Source organism: Orcinus orca, chromosome 13, assembly GCF_937001465.1.
Source record: "Orcinus orca chromosome 13, mOrcOrc1.1, whole genome shotgun sequence".
Classification (NCBI taxonomy): domain Eukaryota; kingdom Metazoa; phylum Chordata; class Mammalia; order Artiodactyla; family Delphinidae; genus Orcinus; species Orcinus orca.
Window position 1 is genome coordinate 57,944,412 of NC_064571.1, and position 12,642 is coordinate 57,957,053.

At 43.4% G+C, this 12,642-nt stretch overlaps 1 long non-coding RNA gene across 1 annotated transcript in view; it reads left to right on the forward strand.

The window, feature by feature from the left end:
* The first annotated feature begins 4,855 nt into the window (after positions 1–4,855).
* Positions 4,856–12,642, forward strand: part of LOC117199480 (uncharacterized) — a 137,285-nt gene continuing 129,498 nt past the window's right edge. Inside the window, exon 1 of the long non-coding RNA XR_007470886.1 lies at positions 4,856–5,108. This is a non-coding gene — a long non-coding RNA (uncharacterized LOC117199480). The remainder of the gene's footprint in view (positions 5,109–12,642) is intronic.

Here is a 12,642-nt window from a genome sequence, read left to right on the forward strand (position 1 = left end):
AGGCATTTTTTAAGCCATAAAAATAAAGAAAAAAACAACCTTCTTATTGTTAGTATGAAAAACTTAACTCATGCCATTGATTTCAAGCAACATTTAAAAAGACTGTATTCAAAGATGATGATTTTAAGTAAATATAAAGACTGATTATTTTTTCAGTGATTCGTAACATTTGTGATGAGACAGCATAGGACTTGTTCCTTGCGTTCTTCTGATTGAGCAGTTTTATGCTCGATGTCTGTTCTCTTATTTGAGTTGGAAATTTAACATACATGTGTAACTTAAACGCTCAGGCTAGCATTTGTTCTATTCTGCCCAAACAACTCGAGGACTTGAACTTGCCCTGACTCCAATCTTCCCTCCTGACCTATATGCCATTGTTGTCCAACATCTTAGCTCTGTCTTATGTTTGGAAGCCCCCCAATTAGACATTACGACTACTGTTTTATACATCAGTGTTTATATAGATTTGTTCATGTGCTAACAACTTACCTTGCTTTCCTCATTCCTTCTTGCATTGCAGACGTTAAAGTTTTCTTATTGAGGGTCTGTTGGTAACAAGCTGTGCTTTGTTTTGTCTACAAATTTCTTTAAATCACTTTATTCTTGAAGGATGGTTTTGTTTGGTATTAAATCGAGGTGGATGGTTTCTATCTCCAAAGTTTATTCCCTTCATCTATTAGATGTGGACAGTAAATATCTTCCTTAATGACCACATCAGGAGGTTCTTGGGAGGACCATTTGGCATAACAACTAAAAAGCTTTAAGCAATAAATGTCAGATTTTCTGTTTGTCCTCTGCTCCATAAGGAAACTTTGAAAGTTGTGTAAGACAGAGCTAACTTTCTCAGCAAACAGGCTCTTTGCCAAATTGTCCTGCACAGTGTTTCTCAACTTTGTTTTCATTATTGTCCTTGTAAGGAGACTTCTTAGGTATTTTTTCCTAATGACTTCTCCGTCATAAAATTTAATACTACAGATATAATGATATCTATTATGTACTGTATGTAAATCTGTGCTTTATACACAAGAAGAGTAAAGCTTTTTTTGCCCTGCCCCCTCCCCCCACCCAGTCCCTTTTTTGCTCCCTTTGGGGTCATATAACCTTCGTAGAGAATACATGTCCTAGTGGCATTAGAAAATGAACAGCATTTTCAAGCCACAGCATTGCCTAAGCGTGAAAGGATCAGGCTTTGGAACTGGATAGACCTGAGATTGAATTCCTGCTCTGGCACTGACTAGCTGCATGTGTCACATTGGGCAAGTTACTTAACTTCTCTAAGCCTGTTTTAGAACTGAAATATGGTGACAGTAATTAAATGAGCATTTAGTATCAGACCTGTAATATGGTAACAGTTTAATAAATGTTAGTTATTAACTAACATTTCCAAATGAGTTTGCATTCCTTAACACTTTTCTTTTGTCATTTTATTATAAAAACAACACACACATGTTTTTAACATATGTAGCATGAAGGAAAAATAAGTTATCTAATTCCATCTCTCCCCCTCTCCAGACCCAACCCCCTAGACTGTAAGGGAGACCCCACAGGAGGAAGAGCCTGTGGAGGTGCCTGGCTCAGTGGTCCAGAGCTCTCCCTGAGGGGCTCAAGGGGGAACCCTGGGGCTGGGGAGGCAGACAGAGGTCCTGGCAGACAGGTTCTCAGGGCAGCTATACAGAGGCCACCACCAATGTCCAGCTACCTCCGAACACACTGGAGGAAGTTCCCCAAATGTCTGAAAGAAGTAGCCTGAAGACCTTTACCTTTCTCTAGGAGAGTGGTTCTCAAAATGTGGTCCCCCAGGGCTTCCCTGGTGGCGCAGTTGTTGAGAGTCCGCCTGCTGATGCAGGGGACACGGGTTCGTGCCCAGGTCCGGGAGGATCCCACATGCCACGGAGCGGCTGGGCCCGTGAGCCATGGCCGCTGAGCCTGCGCGTCCGGAGCCTGTGCTCCGCAACGTGAGAGGCCACAACAGTGAGAGGCCCGCGTACCGAAAAAAAAAAAAAAAAATTGCGGTCCCTGGACTGGCAGCATCAGCATTACTGGAGAATTTATTAAAGCTTCAAATATTTGGGCCCCCACCCAGATCCACTGAATCAGAAACTCTGGGTTTGGAGCCCAATTTGTATTTTAACAAGCCCTCCAGGTAATTCTGAGTTTGAGAACCATTGCTCTGGAACAAGTGTTCCCTCCCACAGTGTCTCCTGGAGGGCAGGATTGCAAAAGGTCTGCTAAGGGAGGGGCTGGCTGAATCCCTCCTAAGGAGAAACAGGGGTTGGAAGTTTAGAAGGCTTTGAGCCAGAAGCCAACTGTGAATGCTTGAACATTCCTCTGAGACTTCTATTGCGGCTGGATTCTGTTCAAAAGAAGCTGTTACTTAGAGCTCAGTTTGGAGCTTGAACTGAACACAGTCACTGACAAATAAGTACAGGAGTGTGCCTGTGTGTTGAGAATCTTTTTCTGCAGAATGCTGTTTTCTTTCTACATGAAACTAGAACGTCAAGGCCATGCCAATGTGTGGTTTAGGCAGAGGGTACATTGTATGTTTTGGCCCAAAGTGTTCCATGAACCCAAGGTTAATTTTGTGCTGGTCAACCTGACCCAGTCAGAAGAATGTTCAAAGTTTATCTAAAGTTAAGGTAGTTGAACCAATAATAGACTTTAGTTCCTCTGCTTTGTTGTTAAAAAGAAAAAAAAAATCAGTGGGATATAAGCTGCTTTCCTTCCACCAACCCTTAAACCTTGGGGCAGAGAGAGTGGTCCGTGAGGAATTAGGCCAGGGTACATATAACAGGAAACCTCAAATGGCAGTGGCTTATACACATAAGGGTTTTATTTTCTCACATCAAAGAAGTCTGGTGGTAGGCAGTTCAAGGTCCATGGTTATCAAGATTCAGTCTCCTGGGACTTCCCTGGTTGCGCAGTGGTTAAGAAAACACCTGCCAATGCAGGGGACAAGGGTTCAAGCCCTGGTCCGGGAAGATCCCACATGCCGCAGAGCAACTAAGCCCATGCGCTACAACAACTGAGCCTGTGCTCTGGAGCCCCCGAGCCACAGCTACTGAGCGCGCGTGCCACAACTACTGAAGTCTGCGCTCCTAGAGCCCATGCTCCGCAACAAGAGAAACCTTTAGCTTTGGGGAGGGGCTGTCTGAGAGAGCCCTTCTGACAATACTACTGAAGGGTAAAGTCATCATCAGCCCTTTCCAGCCCTATGTGGGCATCCTCTCTGGATCCTTTCCTCACTGGGAGGAGGGACTCTCATCCCACAGTTTGCTGGAGAGTGGTTTGGGAGAAATTTGGAGCCAGGTGGAAACTCTTGATCATAACGATTTCAGTTCCTGGTGACTTGAGTCTTTGGGCCTGGATACTGCTCAGAGTTTGAGCCATCAAAGCCTTGGGGCTTGAGGGAGACTCAACAGAATTTGGCTTTAAAAATTAGAACGTGTGACAACAGGGGAATGGTTAGATGAATTCAGGTATGAAAGACCGTGTGGTAATTAAAGAAAAATAGGGATATAGACATAAAAACATCTCTGAGATGTACTATAAAGTGAAGGAAAGTTGTAGAATAAATTTAAACATACACTAATAAAGAGCCTTCTTCCAAATGCACATATATGAAACTGTACCAGAAAGGTGCTTTGGGATTCCCACAAACCAGTAAGTGCCCTGAGTCTCACAGGGTTGCTATGAGTGTTAAATGAGATAATATACGAATGTGCTTTGCAAAAGTTAAAGTGGGAGACAAGTGCAAGGTAGAGGATATGAAACTATACTGTGCCATTCCATTCTTGCCCTTGCTACCAAACTGAATTTGGAATAAGGAAGAAAGGAGAAAACTGAGAGCTTGTTATAGGACAGACACTGTTCTCAGCACTTCTCACGCATTGCTTGCATGCACTACAACCCTATGAAGCAGGTATTATTATCATCCCCACGTCACCTGAGGAACTAAAGAATTTTAAGGTAATTTCCACAGTCATTCAGCTAGCAAGTTGCAGTCGGAGCTTCAGAGTGCTGTTGTCAGTTGTGATAACATGTTGAAATACCTTATACATATGTATGTTTTTACCATACGCTTCTTGCAGCAGTTTTGAGGAAGCCAAGATTTAAACCTCCAAGAATGAGTATGTGAAACTGATTCTAAACACTACTGAGTACTTACAGGCTTGTGCCAGGCAAAGGAATAACAGGAGCTAACATTTTCTGAGCATTTGCTGTGTGCAAGACACTCTTCTAAGTGCTTTACAAGTATTAATTTAATGCACACACTTTAGGTAGGAGGTACTATTACCCCAGTTTAACAGTTGAGAAAAGTGCTGCACAGAGGGTTTAAATAACTTGCCCAATGCAAAGATGTTTGAAATCTGGTCTCCACCCTCAGATCCATATGGGAGTAATAAATAATAAAACAGTGCAGTAAATGCTGCAATGTTATATTTACAAAGTTCTAAAGGCGCTCAGACAGGACCAATCCCTGCAAGGAGAAGATGTGACATTTTGTGTGGGATCCTGGAAGGTGGAAGTGAGCGAGATTAGAGCAGGGGTGACTGCACGTGGAAGGCCCTGGGACTGAATCAGTGAGGCCCCCAATCTAAAGTCCTGGGTCAGAACCGAGTCGGGTGCCTACTGCAGCGCCGGCAAAGAAACGTGGCACCCGCTGTCTGAGGCTATTCTCCTGCAGATTCCCACCCCAGAGAACAGCACATCCCGGCGGGGGCGGGGGCGGGGGCGGGGCTCAGCTTCTGCTCCAGGCTCCTGCCACAAGCAGCCCCGCCTCACCTTGGACCACGTGATCGGCAAGGGGCAAACTGCGCTCCTGATAGGCTGAAATGGTAAGGGACCGTCTTGGAACGTAGAGCGATGATTGGTGGATAGGATAAACATGTAAGGGGGCTATCAGGATTGGTTGCCGCCTTCTCCGCCGTGGGAGGGCCGGGCAGAGACGCTTCTCGTAGAGAGTTTTTCGGGTTAAAATGTCTGGAGCCTTCTATTCCCGCTACAGACTCCTGTGGAGACTTCCCGCCAGGTGTGCGTCACTTTACATCTTTGGAAACCAGCTGTCTCTTAAGAAAATTATCCAGTCGTTCTCCACAGCTGTTCCCGCGGTGAGCGCTGCTCCGTCAGCGGAGCTTCTGATTGGCTGCTGTGGGATGGGGCGGGCTAGACAGGAGCCCGGCTTCCCGGCGTTCTCTCCAGTCCAGGGAGGACAGCGCTCCCAGGTGGTTTTCTGGCGCTATTGCCACCCGAAGTCCGCGCTTGGCTTGCTTGGCTCCCACAGCCAAAGCTTTTTGACCTAGAAAGAGAAAGACCTAGACTCGAACAGATAACCAGCTATGCTGGGTGAGAGTGTGGACTCTCAGGGCTGACTGTCTGTGCTCGGCTTCAGCGTTACACTTTAGTCAGTTTCCTTTCTTTCTTGCCTGGGTGTCATCTATAAAATAGGTATAATAATAATACCTACCTCAGGGGATTGCTGTGAAGTTTCAATTAATATGCTTAAGGTTCCCACAGTGCCAGGCACATAATAGGTGCATAATAGCTGGTGGAGATCTGTGAAAGAGTTATGTGGAGTTTGAAAGACCAGCCATTATTTCCCAGATTACTCTCTTTCTCTGTCTCTATCTCTGTCTGTGTCTCTCTCAGTTTCCACATCTGTAAATGGGACTAACAGCGGCACCTGCTTAATGAAATTGTGGATTAATTGAGATAATACTGGAAAAAATACCCAATATATAGTAGTCGGTAAATGTTGGCTTCTATTATTATTATCATTTAACTGTTATGATTACTGTTTCCATTCTTCCTCCCCCAGGCAAAAGGTCACTTCAGCCCGAGTTGGCCCCTCCGAAAGAGGAATAGTAGTTTACTTTGCCTGGAATTAAGAGTCTATAAATCTATGACATTCAAATGTTTGAAGACCAGACTTGGAAAATCTGTACACCCCTGTCCTGCCCATCATTTCCCTCACTATTTTAGGCACTGTCTTCTTAAGCCCCAGTTGATACCTGAGAAGAGCTTAACATTATAATCATTAACTCCTGGGTGCAGGATTTGTTTATTGGACTATCTTTTACGTTGACCCTAGTGTTGAACAGTATTTTGAGGGCAGGGACCACAGAATGACATGTGCTGATGGCGTAAGATAAGGTGTCAGGGGTCTGAAGGACCTAAGTCAACATATGCTCTAGGGTGAGCCTGTGCTTGGGACCAGGGATGGTGAAGTGTGTGGTGGTGGTTGGGTGCAGGGCAGCCTGGAATCCTTGTGAGTCATGGGAAGAGCACTGGACTCAAACTCCGAGATTTGAACTCTGGATACAACTTAATCTCTCTGGCTGTGACTTTGGACGAGGCACTTATATTTTCTGAGGATGAGTTTCGTAGTTAGTAAGATAAAAATGTATTCTCTTGATTGGTGCCTGGCACATAACAAGCAATCTATAAATACTAGTAATTGTTGTTGCTATTATTGTTATTAATTCATCTTCAAAAATATGTTGAGGATTATGGGAAAACACAGTCTATTAAGTTTTTATATACCAAGAATCATGGGTACCCGAGATCACCCAATGAGCAGTTGGGACTTTGGCAAGGGTAGTCCACTTTTCCTTTTCCAATTTCCACTTGTTATCTCCTCTTTTGTCTCTATTAAAAAAATCTATCTAGCAGGGGAAGTCACATAAGTGACCCAGTTTAATGAGGTTGTCATAATTCCTTGGATGCCTCCCTCCCCTACTGTAAATCTGACCAGCTCCCATCATCTGCCCCAGATACTCCCTTCCCTTTTGGCCTATAAGATGGGGCTCTAGTTAGAGCTTAGGCCCTGTGCATGGTGACCTCCATGTACCTTGGCAGCCCCAGGACCCTGGAGGTCTTCTTGGGGTGAATGGCTTAGTAATGGGAAGCCCAAAGTTTGTGGTGGTACTGCTGGGAGCAGGTGTGATGGGGGTGGGTGGGTAGGACAGTTGACATCCTCTCCAGTCATCCTATTCTGCTCACTCTGGGGTGCTATATCTCTCCCATTCTGAAGATGTATGTAGAGCTATTTCTCAGTTAAAAATAAAATAGAGGAAAAATCTGGGGCTTTTGTGTTGGGCACAAAATTACATTTGAATCTAGTCCTTTACTGTGTGATCTCAGAGGAGTTGCTTATTTTCATAGTTTTCTTATTTATACAGTGAGAGATAATTGGAATACTACTAGCAGCAAAAAGGAATGAAGTATTGACAAATGGAGTAACATGGATGAATCTCAAGGTAATCATGCTGAGTGTAAGATGGCAGATAAAGAGTATACACCGTCTGGTCTTATTTATATAAAATTCTAGAAAATGCACACTAGTCTATAGCATCAGAAAGCAGCCCAGTGGTTGTCTGGGGACAGTGAACTGGAAACGGGTGGAGGGAGGATTACAAAGGGCACAAGGAAGCTTATGGAGATGGTGGTTTCACAGGTGTATACATATATCAAAACCTATTACATTGTATACTTTAACTAAGTGCAGTTTATTGTATGTCAGTTCCTCAATAAGCTTATCAGAATGGGGATAATAAAACCTACTCATAAATAGTTGTGATGTTTTAATGAAGAAAACATGCTAAAATGCCAGGAATTGCTAAAGCAATCAATAAAGGGCATTTTTATTCTCCCCCATTTTCACATATTTTAAAGAACAATATCAAAGCATTAGCTTTAGCATCATATATTTATCTGACAAGGCCTATAAGTGGGCACCAACACTTCAAGTAATACAGGGTACATTTTTTTCCTGCTGTTTTGGGGGTCATGGGTATATATATTATATAAGGATTAAATGAGACAATCATGAGAGGAACTTTGAGCAGTGCTGAGCATGTAGTAAACACTCAATATGTTTTGGTTTTTTTTGACTACTGTTAATCATTATTACAGACTTGATGGATGGCACAGAGTGAGTGATCAGTAAATAATGGCGTAATTACAGTTATTTTGTTGCTATATTGGACAGACAGGAAAGACTTGCTAAAAGATCAAGGAAGTTAATTTCAAAAAAGGGTTTGCCTTTCCTGAGACTCCTTGATGGGGTTAGATTTTTGTATTTGGTGACAAATTGTGACATGTACCATCTGGAAGAAATTTGGTTAATGCCCTTTTCAGGAATATAATAACTCATCATGACTGTTAATAAGATAATATTGCAAGTTTTTGATGTATTCACAGTGATCAGTGAGTTCAGGTGGGAATAAATGGTCCCTGGTCCTAACAAAGTGGTACTAAAAATTGGGAGACATATCTTAGTGTCAGACATAAGCAGCTCCTGAGAAACTTGTCAAAATGCAGATTTGTGAGGCCTACCCATAAAGATTCTGACTCAGTGATTGTAGGATGGGCTAGGAAGTTGGATTTTATTATGCATACCCAGTTGATTTTGATACAGGTATGCTGTAGACCATACTTTGTGAAGCACTCTCTAAGACATTTGAGACCTTGGACAGCGGTGATGCTAGCTCAAGATTTTCAGGACGCAGGACAGCTCCCAGCATCTCCAGCCCCGTACACAGTGGGAAATGAACTTCAATTCTCTATGGCAGCGGTCCCCAACCTTTTTGGTACCAGGGACCAGTTTCGTGGGAGACAGTGTTCCCACGGACCGGGGGCGGGGGTGGTTCAGGCGGTAATGCGAGCGACGGGGAGCGACGGGGAGCGGCAGACGAAGCTTTACTCGCTTGACCGCTGCTCACCTCCTGCTGTGTGACCTGGTTCCTAACAGGCCGTGGACCAGTACTGGCCCGTGGCCTGGGGGTTGGGGACCCCTGCTCTATGGGGCTTGCCCATTTTCCTAGAGAATTAAAAAGCCCAGGTCTCTAAAGACTGCACTTTGGGAAACGAAAAGTTCTGGTTCCTGGTAGCAAATAAGGAGAAGGGGTACCTGGTACACCCTGTAGTAGAAAATATTGTAAGTCCAGGGTGCTTAACTTGGGAACTTTGGGGCAGTTGGGGTACAGGTAGTCTTCAGAGGATCTGAGACCTTCCTGAGTTTGTATGCAAAATTGTGAGGAGGATTGTGGACATATATTTTAGTGGGTGGGGAAATTAACATGGTCTCCATTTGAGGATGGAAATATTCTGGATTAATGAAAATTTGTACTTTTATGTACAATTTATGTACTTTGATAGACCTCTTAAAATTTGTGTGGGTGACTAGAGAATTTTATTTAAGTTCCTCCTGGTTATTCAAGTACCTAACAACTATCTCTATCACTTCAGCTATGACAACATCAATAAAAACAAGCATACGATCAATCCCTGAAGGCATCCAACTCTGGCATTTCAAGTCATAACTTGAAGTACTCTCAAGTGTTGTGATGGAGGTCCATTAAAGTTGGTACAGAATTGGATAGATCTCATCTTGGCTAATCTGGAAACTTTACATTACTAAAATACTGTCTTATTATAGGCCATGGTTAATGTGGGAAATGAGGTTGTTGGGTGATTAAGGAGTTTTTTTTTCTATATATCATTTGATCTTTAAGTGTTCTTATCCTTGATGGGTTTACAAGTAGACAAGTCAGTGGTTATGGAGTGTTGAGTTAGCTAATATTTGCAGCAGGTCAGACTATTTCCATAGACAAGGTGATGGCTATTAACAAAATTTCACTTAAAATACATTCCCAAAGGCAACCTTTAATAGTAAGCAAGCCATCCCACATTCATCATCTGTGGCCTGTCTGATGGTAGTCTGTGGCTTAATATTCTAATATACATAATATATGTAAAGAGAAAGTCATTCTCTCAAAGGTATAGCTGATTTGAATGATGTGTCCTGAAAGCTGTTGTTTTTTGACTAGGAGAAGACTCTCTTGAGTCAGTGTCAATAAAACTTGAGCCACTCCCGTGGTAGAGAGGAGGGAGTGGAGCTATTAGTATGCTTCAGGAGACTAAGGGTATGCATTTGGGGGGCAGTTTGTGTCCATGATCCTGACCTTTTTCTTTCTGTGAGGAATAATGAGACAGAAATGATTGACTCAAGGCTCTTAGCAACTCAGCAAACCTTCTGAACTATCTGTGCTAATTTCAGAGTAAAGATAACCCAGATAGTTTCTTTTCTTGGCTTCTGTGACACCAGCTTCTCATGTCTGATTCCCTCCCTCCAGTCTCCCTGGATGCTCCCTTTTAATCTCTTCTCTGGCTCCGCCTTCTTTGCTTGACCTCCAGGCTCTTTCCTGGGTCCTCTTCTCTAGCTACCCTGTCTTCCTGGTGGATTTCATTTAGTCCCATTATGTTAATACCATCTATATGCAGATGACTTCCAAATGTTAGTCTCCAGTCTTGACCTTTCCTTGAGCTGCAGGCTCAAAAATAAAACTGCCTACTTGATGTCAGACTGCCTCCCTGACTTGGAGGTCTGATAGGCATTTTAAATGTCATGGGCCCAAGCAGAACGCTTTATTCTCATCTTTTCCCTCTCCCTATACTGTTCTTCTCCCGGGCTCTTCTTGGAAAATGGCATCACCTTTTCCTACTTTTTAAGATAAAAACCTGGGGGTGGTTCCATTCTTTTCCTCACTTGTCCCATCCAGTTAATCAGTTCTATCTCCAAGATACGTCTCCAGTATATTCACTTCTTTCCATTTCTATAACTATCACGTTCAGGTTAAACAATCAACATCTCTCATCTGGACTTAAAAAAAAATTAATTATTTTTGGCTGCGTTGGGTCTTCATTGCTGTGTGCAGGCTTTCTCTAGTTGTGGCAAGTGGGGGCTACTCTTTGTTGTGGTGCGTGGGCTTCTCATTGCGGTGGCTTCTCTTATTGCAGAGCACGGGTTCTAGACGTGTGGGCTTCAGTAGTTGTGGCACACGGGCTCAGTAGTTGTGGCTCACGGGCTCTAGAGTGCAGGCTCAGTAGTTGTGGCACATGGCTTAGTTGCTCCACGGCATGTGGGATCTTCCCGGACCGGGGAGCAAACCCGTGTCCCCTGCATTAGGCAGGTGGATTCTTGACAACTGTGCCACCAGGGAAGCCCTAGACTTTTAATGGTCTTTTAACTAGTCTCTCAGCTTCCATTTTTGTTCTACTCTAATCCTTTCTCCAAACAGCAGCCAAAATAAATGATAAATGGAATCATATCACCTCCCTTCTTAATACTCACCAATGACTTCTCATTGAATTTAGTATAAAATTCAGACTTCTTTCTTTCCATTGACATTATGACCCTACATTATACCATCATGTCCATCTCCCTAACTCACCTCTTTCTACTCTCTCTTGCTTTCTCTGCTCCAGCCACGTCGCCTTCTTTCAATTCCTTAAATAAAGCAAGTTTATCCCTACCTCAAAGCTTTTGCACTTATTTCTTCTTCCTGGAACGTTCATATTCAAGAACTTCACATGGCTGCCTCCTTCTCAATATCCAGGCTTAAGCTCCAGTGTTATTTTCACAGAGAGAACATTTATTCATGACAGAGAAATCATTCACTTATTTCTCCTTCAGTCACTATCTCTCTTGTCTCCTGGCTTCATTTTCGTAGTATTTATCATGTACTGGGTACAAATTTTATATGTCACGTATTCAAACAAGCAAAAGAAGTGGTAATTTACTTGTTTTTAGTAATAATTTTAGTAAGCTAACTACTGTCACAGACAGCCTTAAATTTTAGTGGCTTGACACAATAAGGTTGGTTTCTTGTGCATGGCACAGTCCCCTGTAGGGTGGTAGATTATGGGAGTGGAGACTGGGAAAGGGGTGTCTGATCTACTTCATGTCCACTCTGATCTCTTCTGAGTGGTTGGAGACTTCTGTCTCTGCTGCCATCAGTCACTGAGGTTGTCATGCTACTCTGTCATCTAGTCAGTCCATGCTGGTCATCCAGCATCCTTTTTGTCCAAGGCAAGTTGCCTCTTCTGGTCCACTGGTGCTCTCTTAGACAACTCTACCCTTACTGGGATTACGGAAAACCTTTTGATGCTCTCCTGTACCATTCTGTGCTGAAGGAGCCTCGTGGGGCAGGGGGAGATCATGGTTGGAGGACAGTTCTATTGGGTTTTCTTTCTGCCTGAATATGCCAGCCTCCATTCTGCTCTGCTGGGAACAGTCCCTGCTGTGTGAGATATTTTGTGAGCTTTTGAGAAATTCTCTGCTCTCATTCCTGAACCTATGTAGGGGGCTCTATCAACGCCCAACTGAAATTTCTTTTCTGAGAGGGAAGAAGGGGCCCTATCTTAGTGACCATCACCAACCATTTTCTCTCTTGCTTTTATCTACTAATTTTGAAGCTCTTTCCCTCAACTCAAAAAGATCTTTGATCTCCTCTCTGAGTGGTGAGAAGACATCTCAACTCTTCTCCTTCCAAACTGCGTTTATGGGTAAACTGTGTGCCCTCTTCTTCCAGGCTTTGTCTTCTTGATGTTCGAAGCCAAGCTTTTTGAAACGAAACAGAACAAGGCAAAATAAAGCAAAGTGTTTCATCTTCAAACACCTTGATTTTCAATGCTATTGTCTCTTCTATGGATAAAAAAATCTACGTACACACTCAAAGCCACTGAGAACAGTGCCAATAGAAAGGGACCACTGCTTCTTAAAGGGCATGAGGAAGTGAAGTGTGGGGTGAGATGGGGTTGGCTGTGGCAATGAGAAACCTCAGTAAAGGTCTCAAAATATTA